Source organism: Stegostoma tigrinum, chromosome 29, assembly GCF_030684315.1.
Source record: "Stegostoma tigrinum isolate sSteTig4 chromosome 29, sSteTig4.hap1, whole genome shotgun sequence".
Taxonomy (NCBI): domain Eukaryota; kingdom Metazoa; phylum Chordata; class Chondrichthyes; order Orectolobiformes; family Stegostomatidae; genus Stegostoma; species Stegostoma tigrinum.
The window spans coordinates 8,023,672-8,037,833 of record NC_081382.1 but is presented as its reverse complement, the minus strand read 5'-3'; the positions used below and the strand labels follow the sequence as shown (position 1 = coordinate 8,037,833).

The window sequence follows — 14,162 nt, the reverse complement described above, 5'->3', positions numbered from 1 at the left end:
TAAGTGGAACCTATGAAATAAATCAATTTTGCTTTTCATGACCAAAATGGGCATCAAATTCATATATGCTTAGATTTTACTCAGTTCTTGGGCTATTTGTATTGGCTCAGGAACTTCATATTTGAAATCCACCAAATAGTCGTGACAGAGATAATGGGAACTGCAGATGCTGGAGAATCCAAGATAACAAAGTGTGAAGCTGGATGAACACAGCAGGCCAAGCAGCATCTCAGGAGCACAAAAGCTGACGTTTCAGGCCTAGACCCTTCATCAGAAAAGGGAAATGGGGAGAGGGTTCTGAAATAAATAGGGAGGGGGGGGGAGGCAGACTGAGGGTGGATAGAGGAGAAGATAGGTGCAGAGGAGAGTATGGGTGGGGAGGTAAGGAGGGGATAGGTCAGTCCGGGGAGGACAGACAGGTCAAGGGGACGGGATGAGGTTACTAAGTAGGAAATGGAGGTGCAGCTTGAGGTGGGAGGAGGGGATAGGTGAGAGGAAGAACAGGTTAGGCAGGCGAGACTGAGCTGGGCTGGTTTTGGGATGCAGTGGGAGAAGGGGAGATTTTGAAGCTGGTGAAATCCATATTGATACCATTGGGCTGCAGGGTTCCCAAGCGGAATATGAGTTGTTGTTTCTTCAACCTACGGGTGGCATCATTATGGGACTGCAGGAGGCCTACGATGGACATGTCACCTGAGGAATGGGAGGGGGAGTTGAAATGGTTCGCGACTGGGAGGTGCAGTTGTTTGTTGTGAACCGAGGGGACGTGTTCTGCAAAGCGGTCCCCAAGCCTTCGCTTGGTTTCCCCAATGTAGAGGCAGCCACACCGTGTACAGCAGATGCAGTATACCACATTGGTGGATATGCAGTCTGCTGCAGTAATCATCTTCTGTATGTAGTTCACTCGTTATCTCTCTGAACAATCTGTTGCACATTGCTGATAAATTGACTCAACCATTTGTCTGAAACACATATTGATTGCAATGGATTTTATCATTACATCAAGCAATTGACCACTGTCCGAAGAATGAGGTCGTCAACTTACTTTACGAGTATAATTTAGCAGATGCATGATTATATTCTGTTTGTAAACAAGGTCACACATTGCTTCATCTGTCAGTCCCAGAATAATGTAATTAACATGTGGTCCAAGCTCACTTTGATAGCGATCAGCAGCTTTCATAGAGCAACCATCTGTTTTTGTTTTCTTAACCACACTGTATAGCAGTATCTGTTAGCCCAAGGATAACTGTCCTGGGATTTTCAATGTTCAAGTCTAAAACAGAATCAATTATTGCATCAAGTTACAGAATGCAAGGCCACACGGAGACTGGCACAGCTACATTCTATTGCCACCGGATAATCTGCAATTCAAAACACATTATTCCAACTAAATATTGGCAATCAGAGGCCATTGCAAACTCTGTTCCCCCTCACTGGTAACAGTCTGAAACTAGACCAGTTCATTCATTTGGTAGGATGTCTGATCCTGGGATGCAATCCCCAACCTCATATTTCTGGTATCAGTAACACAACCTATTTCCACCTCTCTAATGCTGCTGAGCCTCACCCCACTCAGCTCATCAGCTGTTGAAACAATCCCATTCATGGCTTTGTGATCTCCAGACCCAACTACACAGCTGGCTGATTTCTCACATTCTATCCTCCATGAACCTGAAGTCATCCAAAAGCTTGCAGCTGAGATCTTGACTTGCAGAAAGCCCTATTCCTCTTTCACTCCTGTGCTTGTGGAATGATAATGGCTCACGGTCACAGAAACACACAATTTTCACTGGAGGTGGCCGTTCAGCCCATCGTGCCTGCACCAGCTCTTCAAACGAGTATCATTATCTAGTGGCAACCTCTCACATTTTTCCTATACCTTTCCACACTATTTCTATCCAAGTAATCATCATTGCCCTCTTGAATGTCTCAAGATGCCTCAATGATCAAGCAAGGCCTTGACTTTAAAATCCGTAACACTGAGGTATCGGCAATCCTCTGATTGTGACCTCTTGTGTAATACTAATTACTCTACCACAGGTAGATGTGCTCCAGTTGCCTAGGTTCGAAGCTTGAGACTTTCCTTCCTCCAATTCCCCTTTCTCCTTCAAAGCAATCATTAAAACCTACCACTTTGAAAAAAGCCTTTCATTACTTTACTTAATACATTCTTAAACAAAAACAAAACCAAAGAACTACAGATGCTGGAAATCAGAAACAAAAACAATAAAGTTATAGACACCATTGTTCATTGAATCATTTCAGTTTAACCCTTGACCTGGATGTAAAATATACACAGACACTGTAAAATCCAGTGTTTGTTGATACAGCCAAGGTATCTTGAGCAAATGCCCAAAAGTTATGCTCAAGCTGTGGTAACCTCTTATAAACAATTACAAGTTATTTCCAGAAGCGCCCAGTGAGGTATGGTATTTTATAGCAAAATCCCTGTAGCAAGCACTGTATTGTAACGCTGCGTACTGAGCAGCTAGATAAGCTCATGACTGATTAACCAAAACACTTTGCACTTTTAAGTAATTATTTTCCTGTAATTCTAGGATTGAACTTAAGTCAGGGAAAGAGAGCTACCTACGCTTTAAAATCTTAAAAGATTTTAAATCTTTAAAATTTAGACTTACCCAGTGTTCAGATTCATAGAACTGGCTCTGGTTTAAAAAAGCATTGTTCAGCATGTTAGGTATGAACAATGGTCCTCAATGCACCTTGTTTCTGTCAACATCACTAATGGGTTGTCTGTGAATGGATTTCGATCTTCCTGCTGGGACCGAGGATGAACCCTCTCATTGCAATGAGACAATGGGAGACACACATGCTCTCCAAAAAAAACAAATACTCTTCTGCAGTATACAACCTCCATTAACAGTGCACTATATTACAGAAAGGGGACCATTGGAAGACACATCATCAGGAATCACACAGCACTTAAAATAAAAGATAATAAAATGTGAGGCTGGATGAACACAGCAGGCCCAGCAGCATCTCAGGAGCACAAAAGCTGACGTTTCGGGCCTAGACCCTTCATCAGAGAGGGGGATGGGGTGAGGGTTCTGGAAAAAATAGGGAGAGAGGGGGAGGCGGACCGAAGAGGGAGAGAAAAGAAGATAGGTGGAGACGAGAGTATAGGTGGGGAGGTAGGGAGGGGATAGGTCAGTCCAGGGAAGACGGACAGGTCAAGGAGGTGGGATGAGATTAGTAGGTAGGAGATGGAGGTGCGGCTTGGGGTGGGAGGAAGGGATGGGTGAGAGGAAGAACAGGTTAGGGAGGCAGAGACAGGTTGGACTGGTTTTGGGATACAGTGGGTGGAGGGGAAGAGCTGGGCTGGTTGTGTGGTGCAGTGGGGGGAGGGGACGAACTGGGCTGGTTTTGGGATGCGGTGGGGGAAGGGGAGATTTTGAAGCTGGTGAAGTCCACATTGATACCATTGGGCTGCAGGGTTCCCAAGCGGAATATGAGTTGCTGTTCCTGCAACCTTCGGGTGGCATCATTGTGGCAGTGCAGGAGGCCCATGATGGACATGTCATCTAAAGAATGGGAGGGGGAGTGGAAATAGTTTGCGACTGGGAGGTGCAATTGTTTATTGCAAACCGAGCGGAGGTGTTCTGCAAAGCGGTCCCCAAGCCTCCGCTTGGTTTCCCCAATGTAGAGGTAGCCACACCGGGTACAGTGGATGCAGTATACCACATTGGCAATATACCACACTTCCGCCATCTACAATCCGACCCCACCACCCAAGACATTTTTCCATCCCCACCCCTGTCTGCTTTCCGGAGAGACCACTCTCTCCGTGACTCCCTTGTTCGCTCCATACTGCCCTCCAACCCCACCACACCCGGCACCTTCCCCTGCAACCGCAGGAAATGCTACACTTGCCCCCACACCTCCTCCCTCACCCCTATCCCAGGCCCCAAGATGACTTTCCACGTTAAGCAGAGGTTCACCTGCACATCTGCCAATGTGGTATACTGTATCCACTGTACCCAGTGTGGCTTCCTCTACATCGGGGAAACCAAGCGGAGGCTTGGGGACCACTTTGCAGAACACCTCCGTTCGGTTCGCAATAAACAACTGCACCTCCCAGTCGCAAACCATTTCCACTCACCCTCCCATTCTTTAGATGACATGTCCATCATGGGCCTCCTGCACTGCCACAATGATGCCACCCGAAGGTTGCAGGAACAGCAACTCATATTCCGCTTGGGAACCCTGCAGCCCAATGGCATCGATGTGGACTTCACCAGCTTCAAAATCTCCCCTTCCCCCACCGCATCCCAAAACCAGCCCAGTTCGTCCCCTCCCCCCACTGCACCACACAACCAGACCAGCTCTTCCCCTCCACCCACTGTATCCCAAAACCAGTCCAACCTGTCTCTGCCTCCCTAACCTGTTCTTCCTCTCACCCATCCCTTCCTCCCACCCCAAGCCGCACCTCCATCTCCTACCTACTAATCTCATCCCACCTCCTTGACCTGTCCGTCTTCCCTGGACTGACCTATCCCCTCCCTACCTCCCCACCTATACTCTCGTCTCCACCTATCTTCTTTTCTCTCCATCTTCGGTCCACCTCCCCCTCTCTCCCTATTTATTCCAGAACCCTCACCGATGAAGGGTCTAGGCCCGAAACATCAGCTTTTGTGCTCCTGAGATGCTGCTTGGCCTGCTGTGTTCATCCAGCCTCACATTTTATTACCTTGGATTCTCCAGCATCTGCAGTTCCCATTATCACTTAAAATATAACATTGTTACATTCCTTCTAGGTTCCTATCTTTTCAATAAAACTTGCTCAACTTACACTTCAATACCACTGTACAGGGAGTCTAACAGAATATACAGTTTACTTTTAAATTGAAAGTTTAATATAGCAAGATGTCCTAAATGATTCACAGGAGTTTTATAAGGCAAATTGACATTGGGCCACATAAAGTGATAACAGGGTGGGCGACCAAAAGTTGAGTCGAGAGAGGAAGGTTTCAAGAAATGGCTTGGATGAGTCAACATACCTGACAAATTTACTAGAATTCTTTGAGGAGGTAACAAGCAGGATTGGTAAAAGGGGCCAATGCATGTAATACATTTGGATTTTTGGAAGTTGTCTGATAAGGTATCACACATTTAGCTATTGAGTAAGATAAAAACCCATGTTGAAGGTAGCATATTAACATGGAAAGAGGATTAACTAACCAATACAAGACAGAAATTTAGGAAAAGGGGGGACATTTTCTGGATGGCAATTTGCAACTGACAGTGTGCCACATAGATCAGTGCTTGGGCTACAATTATTTACAATATATATTTATGACTCAGATGAGGATAGCAAATGTGCAATAGCCAAGCTTTTGGATGGCACAAAAACAGGCAGGAAGGCAACTGGTTTGGAAGATGTAGAATTTGCAGAAAGTTATAGACGAGATAAGCGAGTTGGCAAAAGCATGACGTATGGAATATGATGGAGAAGCGTGGGGTTACACACTTTGACAGGCAGAATGTGATTTAAATGGAGAAAGACCACAGAAAGCTAGAGAACAGAGGGAATTAGGAATCCTCACCCACGAATCACAACAAGCTAGCCTCCAAGTTCAGCGGGTAGGAGGGAAGACGCATGAGAGATTGGCTTTTATTTCAAAGGCAATGGAGTATAACAGCAGGAAGGTTTTTCGTAAAACTGTACAAGGCTACAGTCCCACTATAGCTAGAATACGGTGAACAGTTTTGTGCTTTGGGAATGATACACTTGCACTAGAAGTTCACTTGGTTGATGCCAGGTAGGGAAGGACCGGCTCACGAGGGGCGATTGAGTAGAATGGGAGTGCACTCATTGGAATTCAGAAGAATTAGAATTGAGAGGACTTCATAGTGTACATGTGGAAAGACTGTTTCCCCTTGTGGGAAAGTCTCAGACCTTTGAGGCCAAAGAGGGCTTAATCTTAGAATAAAGGGTTTCAGAAGAATGGGTTCATGGCTACCTTTAGACTCCAAGCTCCAGATATTTATTGAGTTCAAATTCCACCATCTTCTGGGTCTTTGGACTCAAAATCCAGTGACAATACCGCTAGGCTATTACTTCCTCACTACAGAAGAAGGGTCTAGTGGAGATTCCTCAATTGGTAAAACTAGCCTGACACAGCTCAGGACTATAGTCCGGCTCCCTCCACCACACAGCTTACCTCCCAGAGTCCAAATACATACAGTCCTGTCCTACAGGTAATCTTCAGATCAACTACTCAGCAGCTGTATCCTAAAATTAACACACCAAAACTTCATGCTATCTAGCAGGTCTTATGCATTGTGTTGCAGAGTATTCAACAATCCTTTTGGAGGCAAATAATCTAAAAGACATAAAATTATCCACTGACCCCACAGAAAAACAAAACAAAATCACTGGACAATATTTTATTTTTGATAACTTTTGGTCAAGTCACATGAACCCTTAGCTTCATCACATTTAGCTCATGTAAGAAATAGATAGGAAATCAGAACTACCCTCAAACTACAATGTGTTAGAATTACAATATTGCCACAAAGAAGGTTGTTAAATAATTGAGCAAATTCATATCAGAATGTAATTGAGGGCTTATTTGTTACTGCGGCACTGGACCATGAAATACATAGTTCCAAAAATCAGTTTCATCTTGTTTCATTCATTGATATTAATAACACAAATGTTTCCAAGATCTTGCTTGATCTTTGTCATTTTTTCCAGCCCCGCTTCAAAACAAGAGCATGTGTGGGCTTCACAGCAGTCTGAGAAACACTTGTACAGGCTGCTAGGAAATCTGAATCATTGGTAATAGGAATATGAAGCAGAACAGATAACAATGTGTCAATATGTCAGGCCTGCAGTCATCTTCTTGGGATTTGTTTATCAAACTTTGCAAACGCCAATCTGTAATATCACACATTGAATGTAAAACATTGTGCGCTTCCATTCTAGGAACAAGTCACTGGAAGAAGATAATTACGTCTGGCTTGCAACATGGAAATCATACACAGCGAGCCCAGTCTACGTGACAATATCCACCAACCACCAATGTTCAAGAAATAAATAGCAACAAGCACAGAGACAAAAAGAAAATCACTTCCTTCAGATGAAAGCTCCTTTGTCTTGGACTTAAGTGAAGATTTGCAAGTGATTCATCACATTGAATTGTTGTTTTTGTCTGCGGGATCTAAACAGGCTCATGATGAATTGGCACTATTTCCCCTAACATCCTACTGAGTTTTGGCAACTATTCGACCATGACTGAGGTGATACCTCACATGAAGGGTTTCATAAGTATTTTCTTGGCAGGGTGAGGGGAGTGTGTAAAGTTTTAGATCTCCTCTCCTGTACCCTGCAGAGATTTCATCATTCAGGTGAGACATCATAGAGTCCATGCCTGTACCTCAGGCAGTATTTCAATGACAAGCAGGGAATTTCTCCTTGAACCAACATCACTTGGAGGCTGGTCATTTCCACAAGAGCTACATTTGATAAAATTTGGCATGAAGTTATATGGGGTTATTAGAAGAGATGAAGAAAAGAGGCCGTGATGGCACCTTAAGTAGAGTATTCTAGAGCTTAGGGTCCAATGACTAAATGGTAAAAATTGGGATCGGTTTGGAGGTTGCGAGATCTAACAGGGTTGTATAAACCGCAAGATAATAAAGTGTGAAGCTGGATGAACACAGCAGGCCAAGCAGTATCTCAGTGCTCCTGAGATGCTGCTTGGCCTGCTGTGTTCATCCAGCTTCACACTTTATTATCTTGTATAAACCGCAGATGAATATACAGGAATTTAAAAATTTTCAAGGTGATTTGACTAAGTTTTCAAGGTATTAAAGGGAACAAACCAGACAGGTGGAGAGAATATACTTCTGGTGTTTGTCTATATTAGTTTAGCCACTTTTGGAGTATCGCCTGGATTTCTGGTCTCCCTGCTATAGCAAGGATGTTGTGAATCCAGAAAAGGCTCAGAAAAGATTTAAAAGGATGTTGCCAGGGTTGGAGGGTTTGAGCGATAGGGAAGGGCTGAATTGTCTGGGGCTATTTTCCCTGAAGTGTCAGAGGCTCAGGGGTGACCTTACAGAGGATCATAAGATCAGGATGGGCTTGAATGGGAGAAATCAGCAAGGTCATTTCTCGGGGGTGAGGCAGTCCAAAACTAGAGGGCATAAGTTTAAGGTGAAAGGGGAAAGATATAAAAGGGATCTAAGGGGCAACTTTTTCACACAGTGGGTGGTGCATATATGGAATAAGCTGCTGGAGGAAGTGGTGGGGACTGGTATTATTACAACACTTAAAAGGCATCTGGATGTGTATATGAATAGGAAGGGTTTAAGAGGGAAATGTGCCAAATGTTGGCAAATGATATAATTATATAGGATCTCTCATCGAAATGGCTGAGATGAGATATGACCAAAGGGTCTGTTTTCATACTGCATATCTCTATGTAACTATGACTAAGTACGTCCTTTACATAAAAATTACCACCCCAGTCTACTTTCAATCATCAGTAAAGTGATAGAAGGTGTCATTAACAGTGCTATCAAGCAGCACCTGCTCAGTCACACCCAGTTTGAGTTCCATCAGGGCCACGCAGCTCCTGACCTCATTACAGCCTTGATTTAAACATGGACCAAAGAGCTGAATATCAGAGGTGAGGTCAAAGTGACAACCCTTGACATCAAGGCTGCATTCAACAGAGTGCGGCATCAAGGAGCCCTAGGAAGTAATGGATATCGGGGAGGCAAACTCTCCAGTGATTGACAGAGGAAGATGATCATGGCTGTTGGAGGTCAATCATCTTAACTCCAGGATATTTCTGCAGGAATTCCTCAGGGTAGTGTCCTAGGCCCAACCATCTTTAGCTGCTTCATCAATGACCTTCCCTCCATCATAAGGTCAGAAGTGGAAATGTTTACCAATGATTGCACAATGTTCAGCCCCATCTGCAATTCCTCAGATGCTGCAACAGGCACATCTGATTGCTTGGGCTGACAAATGGCAAGTAACATTCGTGCCATACAAATGCCAGGCTATGAGCATCATGAATAAGAGACAATCTAACCACCTGACATTCAACAATGTTACCATCAGTGAATTCCCCACCTTCGACATCCTGGGAATTATCATTGATCAGAAGCTCCGTTAGCCACTGTGTGTATGTGGCTCATCACATAAACACAGCAGCTACAGGAGCAGGTCAGAGCCGAGGAATACTACAGAGAGTACCTCACCTCCTGCCTCCTCAAAGCATGTCTGCCATCTTCAAGACACATTTCAGGGATGTGATGGAATACTCCCCTCTTGCTTGGATGAGTGGAGCCCCAAAACACAAGCAGCTTGACACCATCCAGGACAAAGCAGCCCGCTCCTTCCAATGCCGACGCTCAGTAGCAGCAGTGTCTACTATTGACAAGATGCCCTGCAGAAATTCACCAAAGATCCTCAGGCAGCACCTCCTAAACCCACTTCTGTCTTGAAGGAAAGGGGCGGCAGTTATATGGGTATACCACCAGCTTCAAGTTCCTCTCCAAGCCACTCACCATCCTGACGGGGAAACATATTGCAGTTCGTTCACCGTCAATGGGTCAAAACCCTGGAATTCCCTCCCTAAGGACATTGTGGGTGAACCCACAGCAGGTGGACTGCAGCAATTCAGGAAGGCAGTTTATCACCACTTTCTCAAGGGCAACTAGCAAAGGGCAATAAATGCTGACCAGCCAGTGACATCCACATCCCACAAAATGAATAACTAAACAAAAACTACTCCTGTATTTAGATCCTTTTGCCATAAAGACTAACATAATATTAATACGTCTAACACAAGGATGGGAATTTCAAAATTTAAGCATTGCTGAAACCAGGCATCATTGTATTTCAGGAAGTACAAGACCAATAGGAAGGGAATTTGACAAGTGTTAGGATGTCGACAGAGTTTCAGACAAGTTCAGCAAATACAGGCAATACAAAGTTGGAATGTCAGGCAGGAGCAAAAAGGGACCATAGATACATGAATCCACAGTACACTGCAATGTGGAGGTGATGGAGTTGCCTCTACTCAGCTTTGTGAAAGGTACTGCGGTACATGTTAAGAGTTCTGACACAAAGTGCTTTGATAATAGTCACAACGATGGCAAAATGTTAAATTTACTGGCACAACATTTAACAGAATGTTGCTGCCACTGCCCATTTTAAATCCATATTAGGTGCACGATGCTGACGGAGTTGAAAAAGAGATTCCAATACTTGGTTGGAAAAGTTCCTTGTATGAACCTGCAACTGCATAGTTAGATTTGCAGTAAAACTGAATGGGAAATGACAACAGAAAGGGATATTAAAAATCCTGTAAGTGGCAAATAAAGGCTCCATGGTTTATACATAAAATGCAAACCAAGTTCACTCTAGAAAACGATAATGTTGTCGAGGAGAATACTGAGATACAGGCTACTAGACTAGGTGGGATTGAGGTTCACAAGGAAGAGGTATTAGAAACCCTTCAGAGGGTGAGGATAGATAAGTCCCCTGGGCTAGATGGGATTTATCCTCGGATCCTCTGGGAAGCCAGGGAGGAGATTGTCGAGCCTTTGGCATTGATCTTTAACTCGTCATTGTCTACAGGAATAGTGCCAGACGACTGGAGGATAGCAAATGTGGCTCCCCTGTTCAAGAAGGGAGTAGAGACAACCCTGGTAATTATAGACCAGTGAGCCTTACCTCAGTTGTTGGTAAAGTGTTGGAAAAGGTTATAAGGGATAGGATTTATAATCATCTAGAAAAGAATAAATTGATTAGGGATAGTCAGCATGGTTTTGTGAAGGGAAGGTCGTGCCTCACAAACCTTACTGAGTTCTTTGAGAAGGTGACCAAACAGGTAGATGAGAGTAAACCGGTTGATGTGGTGTATATGGATTTCAGCAAGGCATTCGATAAGGTTCCTCACAATAGGCTATTGTACAAAATGCGGAGGAATAGGATTGTGGGAGATATAGCAGTTTGGATCGGAAATTGGCTTGCTGAAAGAAGACAGAGGGTGGTAGTTGAAGGGAAATGTTCATCCTGCAGACCAGTTACTAGTGGTGTACTGCAAGGGTCGGTGTTGGGTCCACTGCTGTTTGTCATTTTTATAAATGACCTGGATGAGGGCGTAGAAGGATGGGTTAGTAAATTTGCAGATGGCACTAAGGTCAGTGGAGTTGTGGATAGTGACAAAGGATGCTGTAGGTTGCAGAGAGACATAGATCAGAGCTGGGCTGAGAGGTGGCAAATGGAGTTTAATGCAGACAAGTGTGAGGTGATGCACTTTGGTAGGAGTAACCAGAAAGCAAAGTACAGGGCTCATGGTAAGATTCTTTGTAGATGAGCAGAGAGAGATCTCCGTGTCCATGTACACAGATCATTGAAAGTTGCCACCCAGGTTGACAGGGCTGTTAAGAAGGCATACAGTGTTTTAGCTTTTATTAATAGAGGGATCGAGTTCCGGAACCAAGAGGTTATGGTGAAGCTGTACAAAACTCTGGTGCGGCCGCACTTGGAGTATTGTGTACAGTTCTGGTCACCGCATTAAAAGAAGGATGTGGAAGCTTTGGAAAGGGTGCAGAGGAGATTTACTAGGATGTTGCCTGGTATGGAGGGAAGGTCTTACGAGGAAAGGCTGAGGGACTTGAGGCTGTTTTCATCAGAGAGAAGAAGGTTGAGAGGTGACTTAATTGAAACATATAAAATAATCAGAGGGTTAGATAGGTGGATAGGGAGAGCCTTTTTCCTAGGATGGTGACGGCGAGCACGAGGGGGCATAGCTTTAAATTGAGGGGTGAAAGATATAGAACAGATGTCAGAGGTAGTTTCTTTACTCAGAGAGTAGCAAGGGAATGGAACGCTTTGCCTGCAACGGTAGTAGATTCGCCAACTTTAGGTACATTTAAGTCATCATTGGATAAGCATATGGATGTACATGGAATAGTGTAGGTTAGATGGGCTTGAGATCGGTATGACAGGTCGGCACAACATCGAGGGCCGAAGGGCCTGTACTGTGCTGTAATGTCCTATGCCTATGTCTTCTATGTCAAGTTGTTCTGGCTGTCAGGCTATAGAAAGGATGTGATTGCACTGGAGGGGGTGTAGAGGAGGCTCACCAGGATATTACCTGGGCTGGAACATTTCAGCTCTGAAGAGAGACTGGACTGGCTGTGGTTATTTTCTTTAGAGTGGAGAAAGTTGAGGGTGGACCTCATCAGGGCATATAAGGTTATAAGGGGAATGGACATGATGGACAGAAGGTACCAGTTTACACTTCGTTGAAGGGTCAATCACAAGGGGGCGTAATTTCAAGATGAAGGGCAGCAGTTTTAGAACAGATATGAGGGAAAACATTTTTTTTCACCCCAGGCTGGTAGGAGTCTGGATCAGCAATGGAAATGTCATTTCATTCAAGGCTATGGGCCAAATGCTCGAAAATGAAATTAGTGTAGACTTGATGCCATATGACTCACAAATAGTCAAAACAGTTCAAAACAACATTTTTGCATGTTTCACCTGATAAAACCCACAAGAAACTTCTTCTGATATGTGGTTAATCACTGATCTCAGATCAGGCTCTTGTATTTAAAGAACCATCAGCGTTATGCTCTACAAATTGAAAAAGGTGACACTAAAATCCCAAATTCAAGTAAATAAATAAAATTAAGTTAAAGTCAATTCAACTGTTTAAATGGAGAATAGTTACAGATTGAGTAATTACAGGCAGGTCAGCCTAACCTCAGTGGTAGTAAAGTACTGGAAAAATTCTGAGGGACTGTATACATCTTCATTCAGAAAGACATGGATTAAGCAAGGACAGTGTGCATGGAATTATTCAGAGAAGATCATGTCTGGCATTTTTTTATTGAAAGGAGTTAACAAGAAACTGCAATGAGAACAATCTGTTTGGTACAACTCAAATGCATTTTAGCAAGGCTTTGAACAAGGTCCCATATTGCAAGCTGGTCTGAAAAATAACAGGGGAAAGTGGCAAGTTGGATCCAAAAGTGGCTCAGTGCTCGGAGGCAAAAGGTAAAAGTCAATGGGTTTGACTGCTTCCAGTGAGGTTCTACACAGCTCAGTAGCACGCCCCTTACTTTTTGTAATATTTATAAATTGTTGCCTGTGCCACATTATCACAGAGTCAAGATCTATCTCTAATGGCTTAAGTAAAACAGAGGGCCGCTGGAATTCATTCAGGACTGCAAAACCAATTGAAATTATGGTATACAGTGACAGACAACATCATAATGGGCAGGGAATACCGGAGTTGAAAGTGAATAGATTGACTCTATCACTGCAGGACCGCAAAACAGAAAAATCAGCAATAAAAAGAACACCAACTACATTACAAATGAGGTTCAAAATATTTAATTTCATCTAAAGGGTAACATTTGTAGGTTTGCTCCAACACCTCTGTCGAAGAACAGCCAAATATGTATCATGTAGCAGTTACCAACATTTTGCTCCAAAAGAAACATTGAAACGTCGAAATTGGGAGAATGAGGATGCCAAGAAATAATTACCTTGCAACCTTCTGTACAAATAGTAAAAGACCATCATCTTGATGCTCTGATGACACTTTATTTATTACTTTCTAAATTCCATTCAGCAGTAGCTTTATTGCAATTAATTAACAAGTGGCACGAACAAAAGAATTACGGCATTAGAGACTTCTGTAAGCACACTACTCTGTTGCAAGCCACTAACTGTATAACACTGCCAACTCTACATGGATTACAGAGAGACATAGCCAGCAACATAGACACTCTTTCGCGGGAGCTAACAAAGTTCCTGGCTGACTCATTATGGGACTGTATATTTTGCATGGAGTGGAATGAAAGCCAGGAACAACAGGCAGCAGAGGAACTCTCTCCAAAAAGCTGATGACTCACACAGAACAGGGCTTTTTTTTCCTGCTTTGGTCTCTCAGTAACGGTGGCCATTTTCGTTTGTTAGCAAAGAATGATTTTAAAAGGCTAGCTAAATAGACAAAGAGAGAGAGACACCATCTCAGAAGAAAGCTCCTCTCTAAGTAAAGAGACAGAGTGAGGGACACAGGTGGAGGGGGAGCGGGGGCGAGGGCGAGGGCAAGAGGGAGCGAGCGAGAGGGAGAGATCTTAAAACAACCAGCAATCAACTG

At 43.8% G+C, this 14,162-nt stretch overlaps 1 protein-coding gene across 7 annotated transcripts in view; it reads right to left on the bottom strand.

Moving 5' to 3' along the window:
• abca2 (ATP-binding cassette, sub-family A (ABC1), member 2) overlaps nt 1–14,162 on the bottom strand; it is a 508,939-nt gene that overhangs the window by 321,246 nt on the left and 173,531 nt on the right. The window lies entirely within an intron of this gene.